This window comes from Nicotiana tabacum, chromosome 20, assembly GCF_000715075.1.
Source record: "Nicotiana tabacum cultivar K326 chromosome 20, ASM71507v2, whole genome shotgun sequence".
NCBI classification, from domain to species: Eukaryota; Viridiplantae; Streptophyta; class Magnoliopsida; order Solanales; family Solanaceae; genus Nicotiana; species Nicotiana tabacum.
In genome coordinates, this window is record NC_134099.1 from 80113247 (window position 1) to 80137646 (window position 24400).

Genomic DNA, 24400 nt, shown 5'->3' on the forward strand with positions numbered 1-24400 from the left:
CCAAAAAAGGGCAAACAACACAAATCAAGTGTCGGGAATTCCGTGGCGCTAGTAAGTCTCTTGTTCTTCTTGTTGTTGCTCATTTTTGTGTCGTTCCAGCTCATGTGGGAGGTTGTTTTAAAGGGTTTATGTTCTGTAAATACTCCCTCATGTTCTTAATATCAATCCTAGGTGATTTCAAGCCTTCTAAAGTGATTCTAGTGCCGAAAAACACTAATTGATCGCTAGTTTCGCTTTTTTGTTGTTGTGGCAGCATTGGAGGGATATTTCATGGAAATTTAAGGTAAAATTGGAGTTGTTATTTCTGTATAAAGGTAAGGAACCTCTTACTATATACGTATTTAAGATTATCCAAGTTGCAGCTAAGCCATTGAAGCTAGAACTTGTGAAATATATATCGAAAGGCTTGGAAGTAATGTTATTGTTTTGTGGACTGTTTTGTGTTGTTGTTGGGCTGCGTATTTTACTACTATCTTGTGGAGTTTTGGAGGAGGAAGGGTGTGGAGAAACACCATATATATGTAGGGTTATGGGCTGATAGTTATTCGTAACATTTCCAGGTTGTTTGACACGACTACGGTGGTCGTCGTATGTATGGAGTGATTAGGCTGTGTGTGGACTATTTTGTGAGGCTCAATATGTTTATTATTGATGTTGTTTGGGCTGTTTGGTGATTGTTTTGAATGGTGTGAGGTCATATATATAGGGGAGGTGCTATCCGTTTCATCGTAAAATAGGTTGTGGTCGATACATAATAGTTATAACGCTTAAATGATAACGATAGTATCGTTTATCTTATTGTAGACTAAGGAGTTTTGACAATAGCATAGCTTGAGATTGGGGCAGTATATACAAGGTATGTGAGGCTATCCCTTTCCTTCTTTTGCACGACTCCGATTGTACATAATGTAATGAACGAGCTTCCAAAGATACTCTACTCTTAGAAGCTAGCAGTACTTACATTGTTTTCCCTCTTATGGAACGATTGATGTTAATGTTGCTTCTCTTATTCTTATGTTATCAATGTTGTTGGTACTTCCTGATTCTTATAAGGTTCATAGTGAAGAGTTAGTCCTAATAACGTGTACAGAGGATACCGACCTTACGTCACTCCGAAAGGTTTAGAATGTGATTCCATGAGTCGAGCATGCATTATATATATGTATCTATTTTACTCTACCGAGCCACGCTATAGTTGGCCGGGTACGGCACCTATTGTGCAACCACTGATCAGTTGGGTTTTACCGAGCTCCATGTGGCCGGGTACGATTCTACCGAGCCTATTATGGCGGGGTACGATATGATGATGATGATGCCCACAGAGGCGAATGCTTTAAAGGTTTATGTATTTATACATATGTATCATGCATTTCATGTAAGTAGCCCTCAGAGGTACTAAGATGTTACAGGTTGTATATTCTCTATCCTTGCTTACATTACTGATCGTATTTATGGTTCCTTGCCTTACATACTCAGTACTTTATTCGTACTGACGTCCTTTTATTTGTGGACGCTGCATGTCGTGCTGCAGGTCCTGATAGACAGGCAGGTGCAGCTCCCCCACCACAGTAGACTGTCCAGTTCAGCGGTGATTGGCGAGATCCCTTCTCCGGACTTGCCTTGGTCTTGGTATGCAATTTTTGTTATAGACATTATGGGTATGTCGGGGCCCTGTTCCGGCTATGTTGCAACACTTATGTTCTTTTAGAGGCTCATAGACAGGTGTCGGCTCATGTATAGTTTGGTATGCCTTGTCGGCTAGTTTTTGTTGTATAGTCTTTCATAGTAGCGTGGTAGCTCATACCTTATACGTAGTTTCTTGATTGTCTGGTCATCCCCTGCTATGTATGTTCATGCCGTCATATTTTATTGCTGGTTGTCCATGATCTAGGTCTACCATTTATATTGATCTCGTCAGCCTTAAAAGATAATAATGAAGGTTAGATGAAATGTACGTTGGTGCTCGGCAAGTGTGGTCGGGTGCTAGTCATGGCCCTTCAGTTTGGGTCGTGACAAACTTGGTATCAGAGCAAGTCTGTCCTAGGGGTTGTCTATGAGTCGTGTCTAGTAGAGTCTTGATTATGGATGTGTAGCGCGCCACATTTATAATCAGGAGGCTACATGACATCTAGGGTTGTTACCTTCTTCCTGAATCTAGATCGTGCGTAGAGTTGAGTCGTAAGTGTTCGTCTCTAATATTCACCTTGTTTTTTCAGTGATGCCTTCGACTAGGAAGCAAACGATTAGTAGACGGCTTGATACAGCAGCGGGAGAGGGTACCAGTCAGGTGCCCCAAGTCAGAGCAGGACAAATTGAGGCTCAAAGTGAGATGCCCTCTCATACCTCATCTACTCCATCTCCTCCAGAGGATATTAGAAGGCACCCAGCACCTCCAGTTCCTCCGTCTGGCACTCCAGACCAGGATATGCGGAGTGCTTTGCAGTTATTGACTAGCTTGGTAGCTGCTCAGGATCAGAGGCAGAATACAGGTGCTGCTGAGAAACCAGTTAGTACAAGAGTTCGTGATTTTATTAATTTAGACCCTCCAGTGTTTACCGAATCAGACCCCAAGGAGGACCCACAGACTTTTATTGACCAAGTTCATCGTACACTTCGGGTTATGCATGTTAGTGATACAGAGGCAATAGAGTTGGCTTCTTATCGGTTACGGGATTTAGCGGTTCTCTGGTATGATAGTTGGGAGAGATCCAGGGGTCCGAACCCTTTTCCAGCTGTGTGGAAGGAATTTTCTGAGGCCTTTCTTCGTCACTACTTGCCAGTTGAGATACGACGAGCTAGAGCTGATAAGTTCTTGAACCTTAGACAAGGTAATATGAGTGTGCGAGAGTACAGTATGCAGTTTGATTCTTTGGCAAGGTATGCTCCCCATATGGTGGCCGAGATGAGTGATAGGGTGCATATGTTCGTGAATGGGTTGGGACCACATCTAATAAATGAGTGTACGACAGCCTCCTTGGTGGAGGGCATGGATATTTCCCGTATTCAAGCTTATGCCCAGACCCTAGAGGATCGTAAGCGCCAGCAGAGGGCAGTTAGGGAGCAGGATAGAGGCCAGCATAAGAGGGCGAGATTTGCAGGGTATTCTGATGACTTCAGAGGCCGCATCAGGCCACAGTTTTCGAGGAGTTCGGCGCCACCTGTAGCTAGTGCTCCTCCACAGTTTCAGAGGCCTCGATATGATCGATCCTATTCTGGTCCAGGTCAGAGTTCGCGGGCATCTGGCTCGCAACATCACAGGGATACTAGTCAGATGAGACCCCCAACACCACATTGTGATCAGTGCGGCAAGGCCCACTTTGGACTGTGTCGTCGAGGTTCTGATGCATGCTATTCGTGCGGGCAGCCTGGCCATATGATGCGGGATTGTCCTAATAGAGGAGGTGATGGTATGGCTCAGCCGACTGGATCTGTGTCTGGTTCTTCCTCATCAGTTCGACCTCCAGCACGGGGTTTTCAGCAGTCGACAGGTCGTGGTAGGGGTAAAGGTGCAGTGCCGAGTTCGAGTGGTGCTCAAAATCGAACCTATGCTCTAGTAGGTCGACAGGATCTCGAGTCGTCTCCAGATGTTGTTATAGGTATTATATCTGTGTTTTCTTATGATGTATATGCGTTGATTGATCCGGGATCTACATTATCATATGTTACACCCTTTGTGGCTAATAAGTTTGTCGTTGAACCTGAATTGATAAGTAAACCCCTCGCGGTATCTACTCCGATAGGAGATTCTGTGATTGCTAGAAGGGTATATAGAGGTTGCACTGTGATGATTTGTAGTCGTCAAACCTCGGCAAATTTATTTGAGTTAGAAATGGTTGATTTTGATGTGATAATGGGAATGGACTGGTTGGCCTCATGCTATGCAAATGTTGACTGTCGTACGAAGATGGTTAGGTTCCAATTTCCGGGTGAACCCGTCATTGAATGGAAAGGGAACATTGCTACACCGAAAGGTAGGTTTATTTCCTATGTGGAGTTTGAGGGAAAATTTATTTTTCCTACACAAGAAGCAGAGGAGGAAACAAATGAAGATTATCCTCTGGAAGGAGAGCCAGTAGAGGAGATTCCAACTCAGGAACCTCAATAACAACTTGAATCAATAGCAACCAGCAGGCCAAAAAGAACAATAACGAAACCTGTTCGTCTCATAGAGACGGTTGCTTGTGCAACCTCAATTGTAGCTGATGATGTTCCTACTACTTATAAAGACGCTGTCCAAAGTTCAGAAGAAGATAAGTGGAGGATTGCCATGAATGATGAAATACAGTCCCTTCATCAGAATCATACATGGAGATTGGCCAATCTCCCGAAGGGAAAGAAAGCAATTGGGTGCAAATGGGTATTTGCAAAGAAAGAAGGATTTCCTAACCAAGTAGATGTTCGCTACAAGGCAAGATTGGTGGCCAAAGGATATGCTCAAAATGAGGGAATTGATTATAATAAAGTGTTTTCTCCAGTTGTAAAACATTCCTCCATTAGAATTATGTTGGCTTTGGTAGCACAATTGGATTTGGAACTAGTTCAGATGGATGTAAAAACTGCGTTTTTACATGGAAACTTGGAGGAGGAAATCTACATGACTCAGCCAGAAGGATTCAAAGTTGTTGGAAAATAAAATATGGTGTGCAAACTTGAAAAATCATTGTACGGATTGAAACAATCTTCTAGACAATGGTACAAGCGATTTGACGAGTTTATGTTGCGGCAAGGGTACAATAGAAGCAAATACGATCATTGTATGTATTTGCGCAAGCTTAAAGATGGTTTCTTTGTATATCTTCTCCTATATGTTGATGATATGTTGATAGCTTCCAAGAATTCGGAAGAAATTGATAAGTTGAAGATTCAACTGAAGAAGGAGTTCGAGATGAAGGATCTAGGTGAGGCAAAGAAAATTCTTGGCATGGAGATAATAAGAGATAGACGTTCAAAGAAACTCTGTTTATCTCAAAAGGAATATTTGAAGAGAGTACTTCAACGTTTTGGCATAGATGACAAGACTAAGCCAGTTAGTACTCCACTTGCTCCCCATTTTAAGCTGAGTACTACTATGTCGCCAAAGGATGAAGTTGAACGAGAGTATATGTCAAAGGTACCATACACAAATGTTGTTGGTAGCTTGATGTATGCAATGGTCTGTACGAGACCTGACATTTCACAAGCTGTTGGAGTTATTAGCAGATATATGCATAATCCAGGAAAGGAGCATTGTCAAGCTGTGAAGTGGATTCTACGGTATATTCATAATACTGTAGATGTCGAGTTAGTTTTTGAGCAGGAAGATAATCAGTTTGTAGTTGGATATTGTGACTCAGATTTTGCGGGTGATCTGGACAAACGAAGATCAACTACTGGTTATGTGTTTACTTTTGCAAAGGCACCAGTTAGTTGGAAGTCTACTTTGCAGTCAACAGTTGCTTTGTCTACAACAGAGGCAGAGTACATGGCTATTACAGAGGCTGTGAAAGAGGCAATTTGGCTTCAAGGATTGCTAAAGGAGCTTAGTGTTAAACAAAAAGGTATCACAATTAGCGAAGAACCAAGTTTATCATGCAAGGACGAAGCACATTGATGTTCGGTATCATTTCGTACGAGAAATCATAGACCAAGGTGGAGTCACAGAGAAAAAAATTCATACTACGGAGAATCCTGCTGATATGCTGACAAAGGTGGTGACTGCGGTCAAGTTTCAACATTGTTTGGATTTGATCAACATTGTTGAAAACTGAAGATTGAAGATGAAGACACAATCAAAATTTGTTATTGAGAGAAAATTGAAGATGTGGAATTTTGCCAAGGTGGAGATTTGTTGAATTTGGCAAAATTTTGTCCCACATCGGTGGGCTCTTGAGTTTTGGGGGGATTTTCCCCCTATAAAAGAAGGCCTAATGTTTAGGATTTAAACACACCTCTCATTTGCCTTCTCATCTGTTTAAGGCATTTGTATCTTCTCTCTTTAGTATTATTTCACTTGTATTTTTGGAGTGGAATAAAATATTGGCTGTGTCCGAGGAGTAGGCAAAATTAGCCGAACCTCGTAAATTCTGGTGTTCCCTTTATTATTGCTTTATTGTCTTATTTATTATTTGGTGGCTGTCATAATTTTTGGTATAATAATTGTGACTTATTCACACTATATACATTTGGGTTCCGCAACAATTAAAAAGCTTCTTGTGTTTCTACGAGCAATAGACAATGTATTAGTCTGTGTTGTTTTCATCGTGTTTGTGTCTTGCTTTGCTTGGCATGTGATTATTCACTTTTTTTCGGCTTACCTTCATATTTTCTTTCTCGACCTGTCCTCTTGAGTATATGAGAGGGTTCGTTTCGTAATATCTTTGTTACAACCCAAGAATTGTTATTTTTGGTTGTTCATAGTTGGTGGTCAATCATAGCGGTTATCCTTAATCTTGGAAGTAATAATTTTGCAGGTATGCACTCCTTTTTTCTATGCTAGATTTATGGGCGGGGTTGGTGTTCGTATAGGAAGTAGCTTGTTAGTAAAGTTCCCTAGTCTCTTTGAGAAAGAGCCTTGTCAAGTTATCCTAGTGTTTTGAGATATTCATTTAGTTTAAAAAATTCTAAACTGATATAATGTAGAATTGTTGTACTTTTGGGAAATGTTAGGAAACATGACATCATGTGCCATGAAGACCGCGACAATAACCTTGAATTTTGCAAGCACGCACTAGAAGTATTTTAATGCATGACAACTAAAGATGATCTATGTGGTTTGCTTCGTACCGCATAGTGTCAATTATCCTGAAACCAAAATTTTCCCCTGTAAGATTGAAGTAGACAGGTGGTATATCTATTGGTACCACCAGTCTACATTTGAAGAGAAGCCAACAAGAAAAATCACAAATATGTGGTTTACTATGTATTTACAGAGCAACTCGTGGAGTGTCTGTTGCCCTTTCCTTTCGTGTCAATTATCAAGTGTTTGCATATAGGGAACGCCAAAATAAAATGGATCAGAAAAGCTCCATGAATCAGTTCATCAATGGATTGCAGTGCATATGGAGCCTTGTTAAGATCTTGTTCTTAAACTCCAAACTGAAATTTATGAGTAAAGCTCTGTGTATTAGCTCATCCATGGATATTCTACGGGTTACAATGGCATATGCCTTGTTGAGATTTAAATCAATTTACCCATCCATGGTAGTGCGCATTTGTATCAGAAGGCTTTGGTCTATGCTTGGGTGGGGTAGATTTGCTTGGAACAAGCTCTTGGCCTCGAGAGTGGTGCAGCAAAACATTACATAGAGCGAGATAATATTTATCACACTGTTTCTTAGAGCCAAAATTGCAAAAAGCGGCAAGGTCCATAGAGCTTGAGAACAAAAAACAAGAAGTGAAGCGTGCACTTCTATTGAAACTTGTGGTGTCAGGATTTTTTTTTTGTTCATAAATGCTTTTGTCATGTCGATTTTCTAAGGAGGTTTCGCATATGCCTTTATAATTTTAAGTTCAAGATATTTCAAATTAACACCTACAACGTAGAAGAACACACTTCGAAGAGGATCAAGGGAGCTTGTATGATATCATCACTGAAGACACCATCTTTTTGGCCAAATACGAGCTCTGTACTTCGGTTAAAGGCCAGGATACGACTACTCTGGTCAAGATTTACCGTAGCGGCTAATCCTTCCATTCTTGATTTTCAATCTTGGATCTAAAATGTGGTTCGTATTCGTTACAACACGAAGGAAAAAGGGAAAGAAACTAACCTACGCTAACGAATCCACGACCTACAGTTGGATTATAAATTTGAACGAGAAAAAAGCAAGAGCACAAGAAATATGAATGAGGGCTTACATCTCCTTGAAGAAACTCTTGAGCACATCTCGTTTTAGGTCACCTATGGTGGTCCACCAGTGTATTATAATGGTAGTTTACCATATGGTGGAGATAGTAGATTCCATCACAACTCCTATCTTTGTAGGGTTCATGAGCAATATTGTCGACATAAAAATCTCGGATAGGGCTAAAAATACTCCTAGAAAATATAGGACCTAAGGCAAATGTACTAACATGAATAGAAAATGTTCGCAACTAATTGGTATTACTTAAAAGTTGATAATATCACAATATCTTTATATCTTTTTAGTCCAACAACTGGTATCAGAGCCAATGGTTTGGCAAGACGAGTATGGAGATGGTGGAGTGTGGTGTGGGGCGTCTTAGTGCCTTTGCCGGTCTACGGGACGATTTATGACCTTTACTCGTAGCTTTGAAAATGCATATCATCCTTTGGGCTTCGGTGATGGTAAATACTTGGATCATGTGTGTGACACATAATAAATCTCCAAATTAGCTCACGAATAGTAATGAGTCATGTGAAACTTCGTACAGAGAGATCGTTGGTCATTTGTGAACAAAGTACCACATGAAAAAGTAGAAAAAACGAATGAGCTACTTATAAAGAGTTGGATATTCTTAATGGTGTGAGACCTTTTAGGAAAACCGTACAGACTTGGTCTAAAGCGGACAATATCACATTATGTATAGAGTATCTTCAAGTTGTTTTAGCTCAACAATTATCACTGGATCTCTTCTCTTTTAAAACAAAGAAGATGAAGACAACTAAGAGAAAAGTGTCTTGTCGGAAATTAATAATCCACCATTGTTGTAATATAGTTGTTCATCTTATCTATAAAATACTTTACCTTCCCAAAAAAATCACCATAGGATTTCTAACAAGAGGAACACACTAGAAGAAAGATGCTTGTGAACGACATGGATTGAAAATCGGCAAAGATGAAAAAAGAGTCAAGTCAAAAATCAATATTTCACCTCTAAATTTCTTCATAACAAGAGGAACTCACTAACAAAGATGTGTGGGAACGACATAGATTGAAATTGACAAAGATGAACAAAAGATAGGTTAAAATCGACAAACACGTAAAAGGAGCCAAGTTCGAAATCAATAATTCACCACAGAACAAAATATTTGATCAATTGACATTAACACTCGACATGGACCTTGAAAATATTCACTCTGTAATTATTATTTTATTTAATTATTTATTTTCCAGTAATATAGACTATACACATTCAGAAAAACAATCTTAAATATCCAGATCTAGAGTCTATATTCTAATAGTTGAAAACAATCACAACCATACATCTTAATCTTAAAAACATAAAAAGAAAACAAATCAGACAACATCTAAAGAACATTTGAATCAATCATTCAAAGCCTCTTAGGTACCATTTCTCTATCTATCTGGTTGTATCATCCAGATATTGGTCTAACAAAACTAATTCTGCGAAGTTACTGGCAGAAACCATCAGTAAAAATAATGTATCTTTTAGATTCCTTATAAACCAGTCCCTTATTATCTCGTCATATAGAGTATACATCGTATAATCCTTTTGCCTTCTCTTTTAATCTCGTATCACTCAGCATCTTTATCCTTGGCAAGGGTCACATACTTGTAACCAATCAGAACAAAACTAGTAAAAGAGGACAGAATATAGACACTCAAATTGTGCTAGGCTGGGACTTTGCTTGCTGCTTGTGATTTTACTTATCACATCACCTAGGTGATTGTCATAGGCGGATCCAGGATTTGAGGCTCATGGGTTCCTACCGTAATTTCAAATTAATATGCAATAATAACTGGGTTCACAGTCAGATATTTACCAATATTTAGTGAATTTCTTAATATAAAGACAGGGTCTACGCAAAAGTTATTGGGTTCCCGGGAACCCGTAGTCTATACACTAGGTCCGCCCCTAGTGATTACGAGCATACTCTAAAGTGGTGAATTTACCACAACATCTGGATGTCTCTGATTATATTCTAGTTGAAAGTTACAGCACATTTAGTATCTAGGGACTGAAATTACTAGACAAAATATTCAACTGAATGGGATTACACTGGGTTTGTGGTGGTTGTTGTAATGTCCACATTGACCAGCGTGTTCTAAAGAATTCTATTAGCAACGTGTCTTCTCTTCACAGTCATTTCCTTGCATATCTGAAAAAATCTAGAGCTGGGTTCAATCATCCCCTTTTTGGGTTGTCTGAGTGAGGCTGCAATGTTTTCCTATTTTGCCTTCTTCTCCTTAGGATGGGACAAAAAATTATGAGAAAACAAAAACATCAATGATCAATGGGATCGTCCAGATAGATGCCAAAACACTGCAGTGGCTTGAAGAGAAACGCTTAGGTGACTTGCTCTGGGGGAAAAATGAAGCAGAAAGAAGAGCTGATAGTTCCTTTCTTTCCTAAAATGCGAGTCCTATTCAGGCTTGAGCTGGCATCTTCAATAAGATCAAATGTTGTGAACGAGTCATAGCACCAATTTTGGCCAAGTTCTCATAGCCAGGGACCAAAGAAATTGATTTTATGTCTCTCGACATCCTAAGTAGTTTCCATTAGCTTTCTGTGTTTACTTGTTTACTTCAAAACGGCTGCATGCCCTCCCAGTTATTGAATCCAAGAATGCTGACTTTAATTGTTATTTGCAATTTACAGATTTTGTGGTTGCTTGACTTATTTGTTTCACTTTTCATATCCATAATCGACTAGTAGCAGTAGGACTTATAGCGTACCAAGTAATCAGGGACAATGCATATAATCCATGGTATAGTGTCCAGTGCCCACTGATACTGAAGACCATAAATTGTGTTCAGAACTTCTGGAGCTCTTCGGTTTAAAATCTAGCCAAACGTTAGGCCTTGTATTGCATACTTACCCATAAATAATTGTATCTCACATAATTTTCTGTGTTTCAGTCTGACAGAGATCGTTCAACGATACCGCAGCCATGTCGAAGCAGATAAAGAGAACTCTACAGAAGTTTCGGACACAGAGGTATTTGTGTAGTTGACAGCAATCGAGTTTATTCTGATGAATTAGACTCCTCTCTGGAACCTGGAATACATCCACTGCCTGTGTGCAAGTAATATCTCTACGTACAGTACCCTGATAAATATCAATCAACGCCATAGGCGCATAGTCAATTCCTTCAAAAAACAGAAACAAAAAATGCATTGCTACAGCGCTTGAGTGATCAATCATATGGACTGTGTAACAAAACGTACCAACTCTCTGCATTCGAGTGTCACTTCCTGCATTGTCAAAAGACACCATGCATATCGGTATTGGTGTGCCACCAGAGTTGAAGGTCTAACCTACTATGTAGCGATTGATGGTAGTATCTTGTTGAACCCAGAAAAATCTCGGATAGTAACCATTTTATATATAAAAAAAGAGGACAACCTCTGAAGTATTTTAGAACTTATTATCAATTCATTGTGTGTTATTCAATGTATCTCTAGTAGTCATATTTACAGTTCTTGTGTGCTGAATGTTATCTGTCCTTGTGAGGTGGAAACAGCACTCTAAATATGCAAGCTTCACGACAATGGGAGAACTGTTACAAACAGTAGAAAGGTACTTACCTCATGCTTCTCTTTCATTTCTTGAAAGGAATACTGCTGATCTTCTGTCTCAATTTGAAGGCAACTCGAGGAATGGTCTCAGCGTGACTGACCTTGTCAATTTGGAAAATCAACTACAAACTGCTCTAAAGCAAGCCAGATCTAGGAAGGTCACCCCAAGTTTCTTTTTACGTTTTACTTCCCTATTTTACGTTGCATTATTTAGAACTCTGGTGCTAAACTATACAGAAGAGCACCAGCTCTGCCCTTTATATTTCATCAAGGTAACTACGTAGCACCCGATACTAGGGAAGTATTGATATCACTAAATTGTCACTTTTTCTAGACTTTACACCCCTACTAGTGTACTTTAGTAGTGTTCTCATTCTTTATCCCTCTTGTAATCTTACAGCAGGTAATTTGTTTGTCTCTTAACCAAAAGGTCTTGAAATTTTGTGTGATTTCACCAACTACTCTTTTTACTTCCATTTACTTTAATTACTATATATGTATATTTAGAGTATTTGCATATTTTGTAAAAGTATATTTTGACATTTGTTTATGTTGGGAATAAACCCTTTACCAAAATAATATTCACGGTAATAAAGCGGAATAATAATGTAGCACCGAGATACGGTAATTAACAATAATAAAAGAGTAATAATGACACCAAGATTTTTACGTGGAAAACCCTTCTGAATAAGGGAAAAAACCACGACCCCGAGAGGAGCAACTGATATCACTATAGTAAGGAATTTTACACTTTGTAGGTCGGAGATAAATACTCCAAAGACCACTACAACACTCAAAAGAAATAACCCTCTTTTGATATTCCCACCTCACTACAATATCGCTCACTCTCTATTTTCCTCACAGACTATTTTCTTATACCTTGTCTGTGAAACCTCACTCTTTCTTTCTCTCTTTGTTGGTGTGTGGAAATGAGAGTTGAAGCTCTCCTTTTATAGCCAAAGTTTCACTCTCTAAAGCCTACCATATTTGACAATTTACACACACTTTTCACAATTCAACAAAGTTGGCTACCAAACCAAAGAAATTCAACAAGGTTGGCTACCAAACCAAACTAATTCAACAAGGTTGGCTACCAACCAAACCAAGTCAACAAGGTTGGCTACCAAACCAAAGAAAACTCTTATTAGGCACATGCCTAATACTTCTTCAATGAGATGGACATCATCAATCTCCCCTCCAGTCTCATTCATCCAGAGGAGGTAGCACTGTCTTCTAGTTTGAGTGCATGCCGACAAGTTCTTTGCATAGCTCGAACTTGTTCCTTGGTACCACCTTGGTCAGCATATCTGCGGGATTCTCATTTGTAGAAATCTTCAAGACTTTTAGAGATTCATCATCTACCATTTCTCGAATCCAATGATATCTCACATCAATGTGTTTGGTCCTTGCATGGTACATAGAGTTCTTGCTAAGGTCTATTGCACTTTGACTGTCACAATAGATGACATACTCCTTCTGATGCAATCCAAGATCTTGAAGAAATCGCTTGAGCCATATCATCTCCTTGCCAGTTTCTGTAGCGGCAATGTACTCTGCTTCAGTTGTTGAAAGTGCAACGCACTTCTGCAACTTAGACTGCCATGATATAGCTCCCCCTGAAAATGTAAACAAATATCCAGTAGTGGATTTTCTGTTGTCAATGTCACCCGCCATATGAGCATCTGTATAGCCCTTCAAGATTGGATCAGATCCTCCAAAGCACAAACAATCTCCCGTGGTACCTCTCAGGTACCTGAGTATCCACTTGACTGCTTCCCAATGTTCCTTTCCAGGATTTTCAAGAAACCTGCTGACAACACCAACTGCGTGAGCAATATCAGGTCTAGTACATACCATTGCATACATTAAGCTTCCGACTGCTGAAGAATAAGGAACTTTAGCCATGTTTCCTTTCTCCTCCACTGTTGTAGGACACATCTTCTTACTCAACTTTAGATGACCAGCAAGAGGTGTGCTGACTGGCTTAGCATTCTTCATGTTGAAGCGTTCTAGTACACGTTCAATGTACTTCTCCTGAGATAGCCACAACTTTCTACTTGTTCTCTCTCGAACTATCTTCATCCCTAGAATTTGTTGTGCTAGGCCCAAGTCCTTCATATCAAATGACTTGGACAGATCTCCTTTCAACTTTGCTATCAACCCTTTGTCTTTTCCTACAATTAACATGTCATCCACATACAACAACAATATAATAAAGTTATTCTCAGAAAATCTTTTGAAGTATACACATGGATCAGAATAGGTCTTTAGGTATGTTTGACTTTTCATGAATGAGTCAAACTTCATGTACCACTGCCTTGGTGCCTGCTTCAATCCATAAAGACTCTTATTCAATTTGCACACCATGTGTTTCTTTCCAGCTACTTCAAATCCTTCTGGCTGCTCCATATAAATCTCCTCTTCCAAATCTCCATGAAGAAATGCAGTTTTCACATCCAACTGCTCCACTTCAAGATCTAGGCTAGCTGCTAAGCTCAAAATTGTTCGAATAGAAGTCATTTTGACAACAGGTGAGAAAATTTCATCAAAATCAATACCTTTCTTTTGTTCGAAGCCTTTAACCACCAATCGAGCTTTGTATCTGACCAGCTTGACATTTCCATCTTTCTTGAGTTTAAAGACCCATTTGCATTTAAGTGGTCTTTTACCCTTTGGAAGTTCAACCAGCTTGTATGTGCCATTTTTCTGTAGAGATTCTATCTCTTCTTGCATAGCTTTCATCCACTGGTTCTTTTCTAGATGGGACAGCACCTCCTTAAGACTTTCTGGCTCCCCCTCATCACCGATGAGGACATACTCTGTGGAAGGGTACCTGCATGACTCTACCCTTGGCCTCTGTGATCTCCTCAGAGGTTGAGGTTGTTCTTCTCCCTGAGTGGGGTGCTCCACTTCCTCGACACCTTTATCAAGTTGCTCCCCCTGCTCAATAACCTCACCAGGTTGCTCCACCTGCTCGGCAACCTCGTCGGTTGTACTTTCTGCACTTGTGGGATTGTTAGAAGTAGAAGGAATAGTAACAAAGTTAGGAATTATACCATTTTTCGCCTTTTCTAACATATCAGCAGCAGTTCCAACTTCACTTTCTCGGAAGACTACATCTCTGCTTCTGATGACCTTCTTCTTTACAGGATCTCACAGTCTGTACCCGAACTCTTCATCTCCATATCCGATAAATATGCAGGGAACAGATTTATCATCCAGCTTTGTTCTCTGCTCTTTTGGTACATGTGCAAAAGCTCTGCAACCGAACACCTTCAGATGCGAGTAGGACACCTCCTTGTTGGTCCAAACTCTCTCTGGGATTTCAAACGCCAACGGAACTGATGGACTCCTATTGATCAGGTAACAGGCTGTCTGAACTGCTTCACCCCAGAATGACTTAGGCAGTTTAGCCATTCTGAGCATGCTTCTCACCTTCTCCACAATGGTGCGGTTCATCCTCTCGGCTACGCCATTGTGCTGTGGGGTTCCAGGAACTGTCTTTTCATGTCTGATCCCATGACTTGAACAATACTCTTCAAATTCCCTTGAAGTGTACTCACCTCCATTGTCACTTCGGAGGCGCTTTAGCTTTCGACCCGTCTCCCTTTCTACTAGAGCATGAAATTTCTTTGGCATAAAAAATGAGTGATTTCTTGGCAAGAATCTGCAATCCCTTCTCGCTCATATGACCCATTCTTTTGTGCCATAAATCTACAGAAATCTCATCTTGTGCCGCGTTCAATTCACCTTGGCATATTTCTGCATTTGTCCTGTACAACGTGCCACGATCAACTCCCTTTGCAATCACCAATGATCCCTTAGTGAGTCTCCACTTTTGATTTGCAAAATAACTCTCGTATCCATCTCAGTCTAAAGAAATTCCCGAGATCAAGTTCATCCGCAAATCAGGTACATGCCGCACATCCTTTAGAACCAATGTGCATCCGACATTTGTCTTGATACAAATGTCACCAATCCCCGCAATCTTTGAGTAACTTGTGTTACCCATTTTCACTGTGCCGAAATCACCTGCTACATATCTGCAAAAAAGATCTCTTACCGGTGTGGCATGGTGAGATGCCGCTGTGTCAACCACCCATTCCGACTCTGGACCTGACAGGTGCATGCATTCCTCTTCCTCATTTATAAAGAGGACAACATTATCATTATTTTGCACCATGGCGGCTGTGTTGTCGTCATTCTTCTGGCCACTGGTTTCACCTTTGCCCTTCTTTGGATTTGGGCAATCTCTTTTGAAGTGACCTGGTTGATCACAGTTGTAGCAATTTCTGGCTCTTGATTTGGATCGGTTCTTTGACTTCCCACGAGCTCCGAATCTACCATAGTTGTTCGAACTCCTTTGATAACTCCTGCCTCTACCTTGTGTGATGAGAGCATGTCCTTGATTTTCAGGCTTCTTTCTCATCTTCTCATTGAGTAGAAGAGCCGATGTGACATCTTTCAACTCAATAGTAGTCTTACCGTGCAAGATGGTTGTTGCCAAGTTATCGTACGAAGATGGCAACGAGTTCAATAGCAAGATGGCTTTATCTTCTTCCTCGATTTTCACTCCGAGGTTGGCAAGCTGTGTGATTAGTCCGTTAAACACATTTAAATGTGACAAAAAATTCGTACCTTCACTCATGTGTAGGGCGTATAACTGCTTCTTCAAGTACAATTTATTTGTCAGCGTTTTGGACATGTATAGGCTTTCCAACCTTGTCCAAATTCCACGTGCAGTGTCTTCATCAATGATGTTATTTACCACATCATCTGATAAGTGCAACCTGATTGCACTAGCAGCTCTTTCATCCAAGTCAGCCCAATCCTCAGCTTTCATGGTATCAGGCTTTTTAGAATCAACATCTAGAACCTTGTGTAATCCTTGTTGGATGAGCAGATCTCTCATCCTTCTTTGCCATGTTGAGAAACCGTTATCTCCGTTGAATTTTGCTACCTCGTACTTTACTCCGGACATTTTTATTTTTCACCAAGTATAGTACTACCGACAGTGAATAGTATTTCAGTGAACGAGCAGAACCTGTGCTCTGATACCAGTTGTTGGGAATAAACCCCTTACCAAAATAATATTCACGGTAATAAAGCGGAATAATAATGTAGCACCGAGATACGGTAATTAACAATAATAAAAGAGTAATAATGACACCAAGATTTTTACGTGGAAAACCCTTCTGAATAAGGGAAAAAACCACGACCCCGAGAGGAGCAACTGATATCATTATAGTAAGGAATTTTACACTTTGTAGGTCGGAGATAAATACTCCAAAGACCACTACAACACTCAAAAGAAATAACCCTCTTTTGATATTCCCACCTCACTACAATATCGCTCACTCTCTATTTTCCTCACAGACTATTTTCTTATACCTTGTCTGTGAAACCTCACTCTTTCTTTCTCTCTTTGTTGGTGTGTGGAAATGAGAGTTGAAGCTCTCCTTTTATGGCCAAAGTTTCACTCTCTAAAGCCTACCATATTTGACAATTTACACACACTTTTCACAATTCAACAAAGTTGGCTACCAAACCAAAGAAATTCAACAAGGTTGGCTACCAAACCAAACTAATTCAACAAGGTTGGCTACCAACCAAACCAAGTCAACAAGGTTGACTACCAAACCAAAGAAAACTCTTATTAGGCACATGCCTAATACTTCTTCAATGAGATGGACATCATCAGTTTATCCTCGGATTTTTTTTTAACTAGTTTTGTTTTATGCAGATGCATTTGATGATTGAATCTATCAAAAGCCTTTGTGACAAGGTAGGTCTCAGTTACTATTGGCCCAAATGTTTTTGGGCTGATGAAAACATCTCTCAACAAATCAGTTCTTGGAGAACGGAAATATTTTTCCTAAAAAAGATTTATTAAAGATTAAAAATGATGTTAGCAAACAGGGCTGTGTACTAGTAAAGTTTTTCAAAATCTAGAGATTGATAATCATTTTGAAGTACCAAATATTATTGATCATGCCATCTTAAATTCAAATGCTTAAGCTTAGATAAATTCAGGCAATACTGATCCTTGATTAGCTGGACTTAGATATGTTAGGGGGATTTACTACCAAATTTACATCTCTAGACTTCTCATTTTCCTGAAACAAGTGCCTTCATGCGCCTGTTGTAGTCACAGCTAGTGGTGTGGCAGAGGACAGAACAACTTGCAATTGTAAAATAAAAGTTTAAATCATTTTTGAGCGACAATGGGATAGAATCCTTTAACTTTGCGGAATTGACCTGTTCTCTACTGCTTGCAGAATATCTACTCTTTGACCTTTAGTACTATTATTATTATTTGAGGCAGAACTAATGTGATGACCTTAGACTCTTCTCTACAGGAAAAACTTCTTAGCGGGCAAAACAAACTTCTGGAGGACAAGGTAAACGTTAGCTCACTTAAGTGCAGTCTGCAGAGATATCTTCCATTCTTTCCCAAATGATTAATATTCTTATGTGCACATATATATATATATATGCCCCCAACAGATAGCTACGACCAAGAACAAGAGAAGTGAATAATGGGATGACTTTGGATTTCACTAACCTTGCACCCGTCGGCATGATTTGTGGACAGCAAAGAGTGACCCTGAATTTCCTCTAGTTATTCTATAACAACAGCGAACCCAGTGTATTCCCATAAATGGGGTTTGGGTTCCTCTAGTTATTCTGGAAAGTATGTTCCTGTAGAGGCTCAATCGAAAGGTTATCTACTGCATATTTGTAAATTCCCATTTGTATGAAGAATCATGTTGTACCTGAAACACTGAAAATAAGGAGACTACAAAATTAATTGAAGATATTGGTATGATATTGATAAAGAAATATTTAAATTAAATGGTCATATGTAAGACCAAGTAATTCATTGTGACCGTGTTGAGCTCTGCTTTCCCATTCATACGTGTATGGATTCAGTAATGTCCTATTTTCATTTTTTGTTAATACCATTAGAATGCTAGAGGGAGAAATTTGTACTTACGGCTGTCATTACTGTCTTATAATGTGGTAGATTCCTAGTACATTCAACTTGTTTCATTTGAAAACAATCTAAATTAAAACTTATCAAATTTATAGCCAGCATGTTCCGAAAGTAGTTCTTTCTTTTTGAAATTCTGTTGACCAATTGAATACTTTTACATGAAATGAAACGAATGAAACAAAGGGAGTACAAAAGGATATAGTAGAAAGCTTGTCTTGATCCAATCGACTAGTGGGTAAATTACCAGCTATGTCCATTCATAGGTAGCTCATTACAAAAATTGGCCAATTGATAAAATATTACTAATATTAGCCAATTAGCTATTTGTAGCAAAAAAATATCAAATATTTGCTTTGTTTTGAGTGAGTGTTATTAGAATAGATTGGGCACAACTTAAGCATCTTGAATCTCAGTTTTGGGATGATTTGGTGAAGTTTTGAGGTGGTTTGAATTGAAAATTCGAAGTAAAACTCGAACATGGAAAAAAAATAATATGTGTATCACACTTTGTATCATTTGTGTATCACATATGTATCATATCTGTATCTATTGTGTATCACATGTATATTCATGTATACCTGTATGTGAGATACATGCGTGATACATGTGTCGCATGAGACTTTTTTGAACCCGATTTAATTACGAATTTTGATACAAAACCAATCCAAATCACCTCAAATCTTCCTCAAATTTTGTATATTGACTTATCTATATATTTTCAATGAATTTCAACTATACCCATTGAAAAAGTTCCTTTTTTGTTTAGATTTTTGGAATATTGTATATATTTTTTGTATTTCATCACCTTATTTGCTACCTCATCCATAAAATTTCCTTTCCGTCTTGTATCTAGTGTTGGTAATCACGCTTAAAAATATAGAAGGTGATTTTTGCATGTGATTCTTTGAGAGAAAGAACCTTATTATTTGATTTTTCAATTTTTGTTGGCTAGTTTTAGTAAATCTATGATTAATGACTAAAAGTTGGTAAATTGAAATTTATTTGGGACATTTGTGTAAGTTTCCCATTCAAAGTGTACGGTCATATAAACCTAGAGTGGGTGAAAGCCCATCAACAAGCAAGTGAACGTCGTTGATGCGGCCAAAACTAGACAGTATAGGAGGCACTGGAAAAGGCATGATTTTTGTTTTACGAAAGAGATACTGTATACTAGGGTATACATGGGTTGGATTAGTTCAGATTTTTCAATTATCAAACCAAATTAATGCTAACGGATTTTTAAATCTATAAACCAAACCAACAAAGTCGGATTTTTCAATCTCGATTTTTTTCAGATTTTTCGATTTATTTTTGGGTTTTCCAGTTTTTTTTCGGTAAAATCTTCATAGCACAAAATATGTAACTTGTGCTCCAAATATTTTTTCTTTAGTCCTAGTAAGATACAATTATATAATGTATTTTTTTTAAAAATAACATAATAATATGAGATAAGTCATAGTATTATATTAAAATATTCAATAACAAAGATAATAAAATTACATAAAGCAAATATTGCTAATTAATAATGCATAATGAAAATTAATATAATCCCACTTTGTGAGATTTTACTGGGTAGTTGTTGTTGTTGTTGTTAAAAGTACTATATAGTTTATGCTAAAATAAATATAGCTAATAAGTACTATTAATTACATAACTAAGCATTAAAAAAATAAACTAAGTTACGCATTTTCATTATAAACCAATATAAAACTAAAAAAAAGATATATAACACTATCATCGTTCCTATAATATTTTCTATAATATTTTTTAGGAATATGGGAAACATGAAGTAACAACGTGGAGTTACTTACGGTTATCGAGCGGCTTCCTAACTTGCATATATATGTATGTCGCCAAATCGTCAATTCGCCACCTGTAAGCCCAGGATTGAAGAAAACAGCAAATCAACTGATAATATTCTCGCAGTTAAGGGAATGACCATAACAATGACCATTATCTAGAAAAGATGTAGTCACAAGGGAAAGTGCATAATACGCCTAGGCTTTGTGTTTGAAACAACAGAAAATGAAAGGTACTTCTCAGAAAGGAAATGTATTTCATGAAAAGAGGGGAGTTTTTATATATACGCGACGCTACTTGTCAATTGGTTTTTGCCGATTTGAGCTCTACCTGCATTCTGACACGTGAGCTACTTGTCATTTGCCGTTTGGAGTTTTTTTTTTAATGATTTTTGCCAATTTAAGCTCTACGTCTCTGCCTGCATTGATACACGTCGACTTGACTGAAAGTTTCTTTACAAACCGTCCCTACTGATGCTTTCCGACTTTCTTTAGGTCTGATTCAAACTCCTAGAGTTTGCCTACTTAATAGCAAGGGTAGATTGGTTTGTGAATAAATTATATTAGAGTTTAAAATATAGTGATTATAATGTGACGATTAAATAATTAAGAAATTATTTGGTAGATATATTTTTATTTGTAGATGTTTGGTTTATTTGATTAGAAATAAGATATACATAGTATATGTGTGATTTACATTTGAATAAACATTTATTTTTTAAGTTTAACCTTAGCTTTATTAGAACAACATTTTTGATTGAGTAAAGGCGTGATTTTGTTGATTTATCCCGAAGATATTTATTCCAAAATTATTCCCTCTAGAATTTGGTATAACTTGTATTATACCATTAAAAATTGTGACACAAGGGAGGGGATTGCTCAGTAACGGGTTACAATTACTATTGTTTGACTCAAAAGATATTAAATTTTTTTTGAACAAATCAATCAAAGATGAAGGGGTAAATTTTAGCTGAATATAATAATCTCTAGAAAGAATAATAGATGAAGAGAGAATGGTCGTTAAATTTCTTTTTGTTCTCGAATCGTGATTTTGCCCAGAGTCTAAATGTCTTGTTACAAGGTTACTGTCCCACTTTTATACTAAGAGAGAAACTCTTCTAAATTGTAAGAAACAAAATATAAGGAATATTCGACGGAATATTCCTAATGTCCCCTAATGGGTTTACACTATTACAAGAGTCGTACAACCTCTTTTTTTGCCCTAAGATCGTCTCCCTTGGAACGTCGACTCGAAGATACCCGATCATTTATCGTACTTGTTGTTGGTCGTGATCTGTCAAATTTGGACGCATACAACAATGTACTAGAGTAGGCGTGGCGTGTTTCAACACACAGATCGCTGCTTCATTAATGGGCAAGAAAGAATTCATGGACCAAAAGCAAAACCACAGAACCAGCCACATATCTACTACGTCGACGAATTTGACAAATAGATTACCAGCCACGCAGCTGCTGCGTCAATGAATTTAACTCGCACTGCTCTTAACTCCAATATCTAATTTAAATGCATCCCAAACAAAAATAGATTCTAGAGTATCATCTTTTTTTATGTATGTATATTTTCTTAATTGCTTAATTCGTTGTACTGAAAGAGCGGAAGACTGTACAAACCTATTTACAAGATTTGCTTGACTACATTATGTATTATTATTATTAAGTTAAACTTCCGTGCTGTCAATCCACTTGTTACTTTACACCATTAAATTAAGACGATTTACAAAAACAACTACCTCTATAGACTATATGATACAACTAATTTATTGATATTAGGTAAGATAATAATATATAACAAGTTAAAATATACTTGTTAAATATGTAAAGATCAAGTACGCTGTCAGTATTTACATTTGCTTTCTTTTGATCAACTTGTCAGTAATTGGTTATTAGCTTTGTTTACCCTCAAAATCGGATAGCAATTGGATCTATACGCGGTTTTAAGGATACGTGATATAACTTAATCCAAATTGAAAAACAGATTAATATTGAAATCAATGACAGAAAAGTGAATGCAAATCGCCCAAATTGAACAGTGTTAGCTTTGAAGGTTAGTCACCCTCGAGCCAGAAAGTGCCTCAATCGATGTCGGAACAGAATATTAAGATAATAAGAACTAGAAATAATATGTGTATTATTGCCTTTGGATGCTTATTACAATGTATATCACAAATAATCAGATAGGGGGGGGGTCCTACTTTAGATACAATTCTACAAAAGGTAAAAAATCTCTTGATTTGCTAATTAGTCGGTCTCTCGTTGATACGTACCGAGATTCCTGCCGTGATATCCGACAGGTTACGATAGTTTGGCCTTCCGTTATTCGGTCCAATAATATTTTATTGAGCTTTATCAGAGTCGGGATCGGTTCCGGAGCTACAGGCTCGATGATCTTGAAGACGCATGCTCTAACTTCGTACCTTGGTTCGATATAATCCGGGGTTGATCTTAGACCTATTACGTTTCAGCCCCGATCTATCATACAATAGATGAGCCCAGTTTCGACCATATACAGATAGTCCCTCATTTTTCGGAGAGTAAATGATGAGAACGACATAAGCCTTCGATCTTCGTCTCAATTCTTCGCGCCAGAAACGACAAAACTGTTGAAACATCTTGTCAGTCACGTCTTTAAGGGCATTAAATGTTTGTCAGTTGCTGGTAGGCCATTACGGGTTTTGAACCGTCGTTTACAAACTATAAATTCCCCTTCATTATCTTATTCAAACTTCTGCCCTTGCACATTAGAAATTTCTATATTCCCCAACACCAATTCTCTTATTACTTTGAGATCACTTCATAAGAACCTCTGCCCTTTATCTCAAATTATCAAGCACACACTTTTAACTTCCTCTTTCCTCTTAACTTTCCCAAAAATGGCAAAGACCTCAAAGTCTGTTCCCTAGAAAGAAACTCCCTCTGCCTCGCAACCGGCTGAAGAAGAAAATGCTCTGTCTACTATTGTCGGGAAAAGAAATCAGAACCTTCCTTAACATCGCTCGTTCCTGCGGGGTGCCCAACCGGTGCCAATTTTAAAGCTGAAAAACCTCTTCTGTACCGGGTCGATGCAAGCCGGTCTCGAGATATATATACTTCATCACTAACAATCTCCTCTCCAAAGTCATGGAAGATTGTAATTGGGTTGGTAAGCACGTGGTAGTGCCTACCCCCGAGGAGTCGATTACTACCCACGTGGAGGATTTTCTAAGTGTTTACACTTATCCCTTTATGTTGGGCCCTCTAGAACCAGTCATCATCGCCTTCTGTAAGAGGTACGAGATGACCCTTGGTCAAATTCATCCGTCCTTCTGGAGGATACTGATTCTCATCCGCTTCTTTGTATGCAAAATTGACAAGTGCCCCTTCACCATCGATCATCTTATGCGCCTGTACAGTCCCCGACTCTATCAAGGGGGTTGATAAAACTTGCATGTCAGGCCAGTAAGGCCCCATTCTCAAGCATAGATGAGGATCAGGACCGAGGTTGGTTGGGCTGATTCGTTCGAGTGAAGACCTCGGACTTAATCCCGGCCAAAGATATGCCATTTCCCGAGAAATGGAACCGGTGTGCTTTTCCCCTTTTTACCGACATTTCGTGGTGCAGTTGTTGCTCGGATGCAAGATGTAGTTCCCCGACTCAAGGAGTGGGTCAAGTGAATTGTATCATAGAAGCCCTACTTCGAGTGCACGTGGCGTGAACTTTCAAAGGGTCGGTGGGAGGGCCATTCTCACGGTAAGATTCTTTCCTAGAATAGACATCACTTGGGTTTCTTTTCGAGCTTACTCATCTCTTTTTCTTTGTAGGCCTCGGGAAGGATATTGCAATGAGGTCCCCATCTGATGATGAAGACGTCCTCCCTCAACCACCTACTCCGAACCAGGACAAAGAGAAGAAAAGGAAAGGGACTCCGAGTTCTCCGAACTCGGAGAAGCAGAAACCGAAAAGGAGGCAAGTGTGCAAACCCAAGGAAAGCACTGATGCCCTTCGATCGGACTCAATTTACCGACTGAGGGATGAGTCTGATGAAGAAGAAGAAGAAAATTCTGAGCTGGTGGCTCGGGTGCGAATCCACACTGCATTGCCTCAAGCTAGGGAGGCTACCGAGAGGACAATGGACGAGATCTCTGAACTAGAAAGGGGTGAGGCTATTTCACCCCAAGTAAGG

At 38.8% G+C, this 24400-nt stretch overlaps 2 long non-coding RNA genes across 2 annotated transcripts; one reads left to right on the forward strand and one right to left on the reverse strand.

Annotated features, from left to right (window-relative positions):
- Positions 1-251: 251 nt before the first annotated feature.
- On the forward strand, positions 252-3091 carry LOC142174825 (uncharacterized). The gene is made up of 4 exons (XR_012703900.1): positions 252-314; positions 805-856; positions 1532-1629; positions 2217-3091. It is a non-coding gene; the product is annotated as an uncharacterized LOC142174825 (long non-coding RNA).
- A 5575-nt stretch (positions 3092-8666) lies between these two features.
- LOC142174902 (uncharacterized) lies at positions 8667-20575 on the reverse strand. The gene is made up of 3 exons (XR_012703982.1): positions 20232-20575; positions 17989-18207; positions 8667-10953 (listed from the first exon to the last, which is right to left on the reverse strand). It is a non-coding gene; the product is annotated as an uncharacterized LOC142174902 (long non-coding RNA).
- Between the last annotated feature and the right edge of the window lie 3825 nt (positions 20576-24400).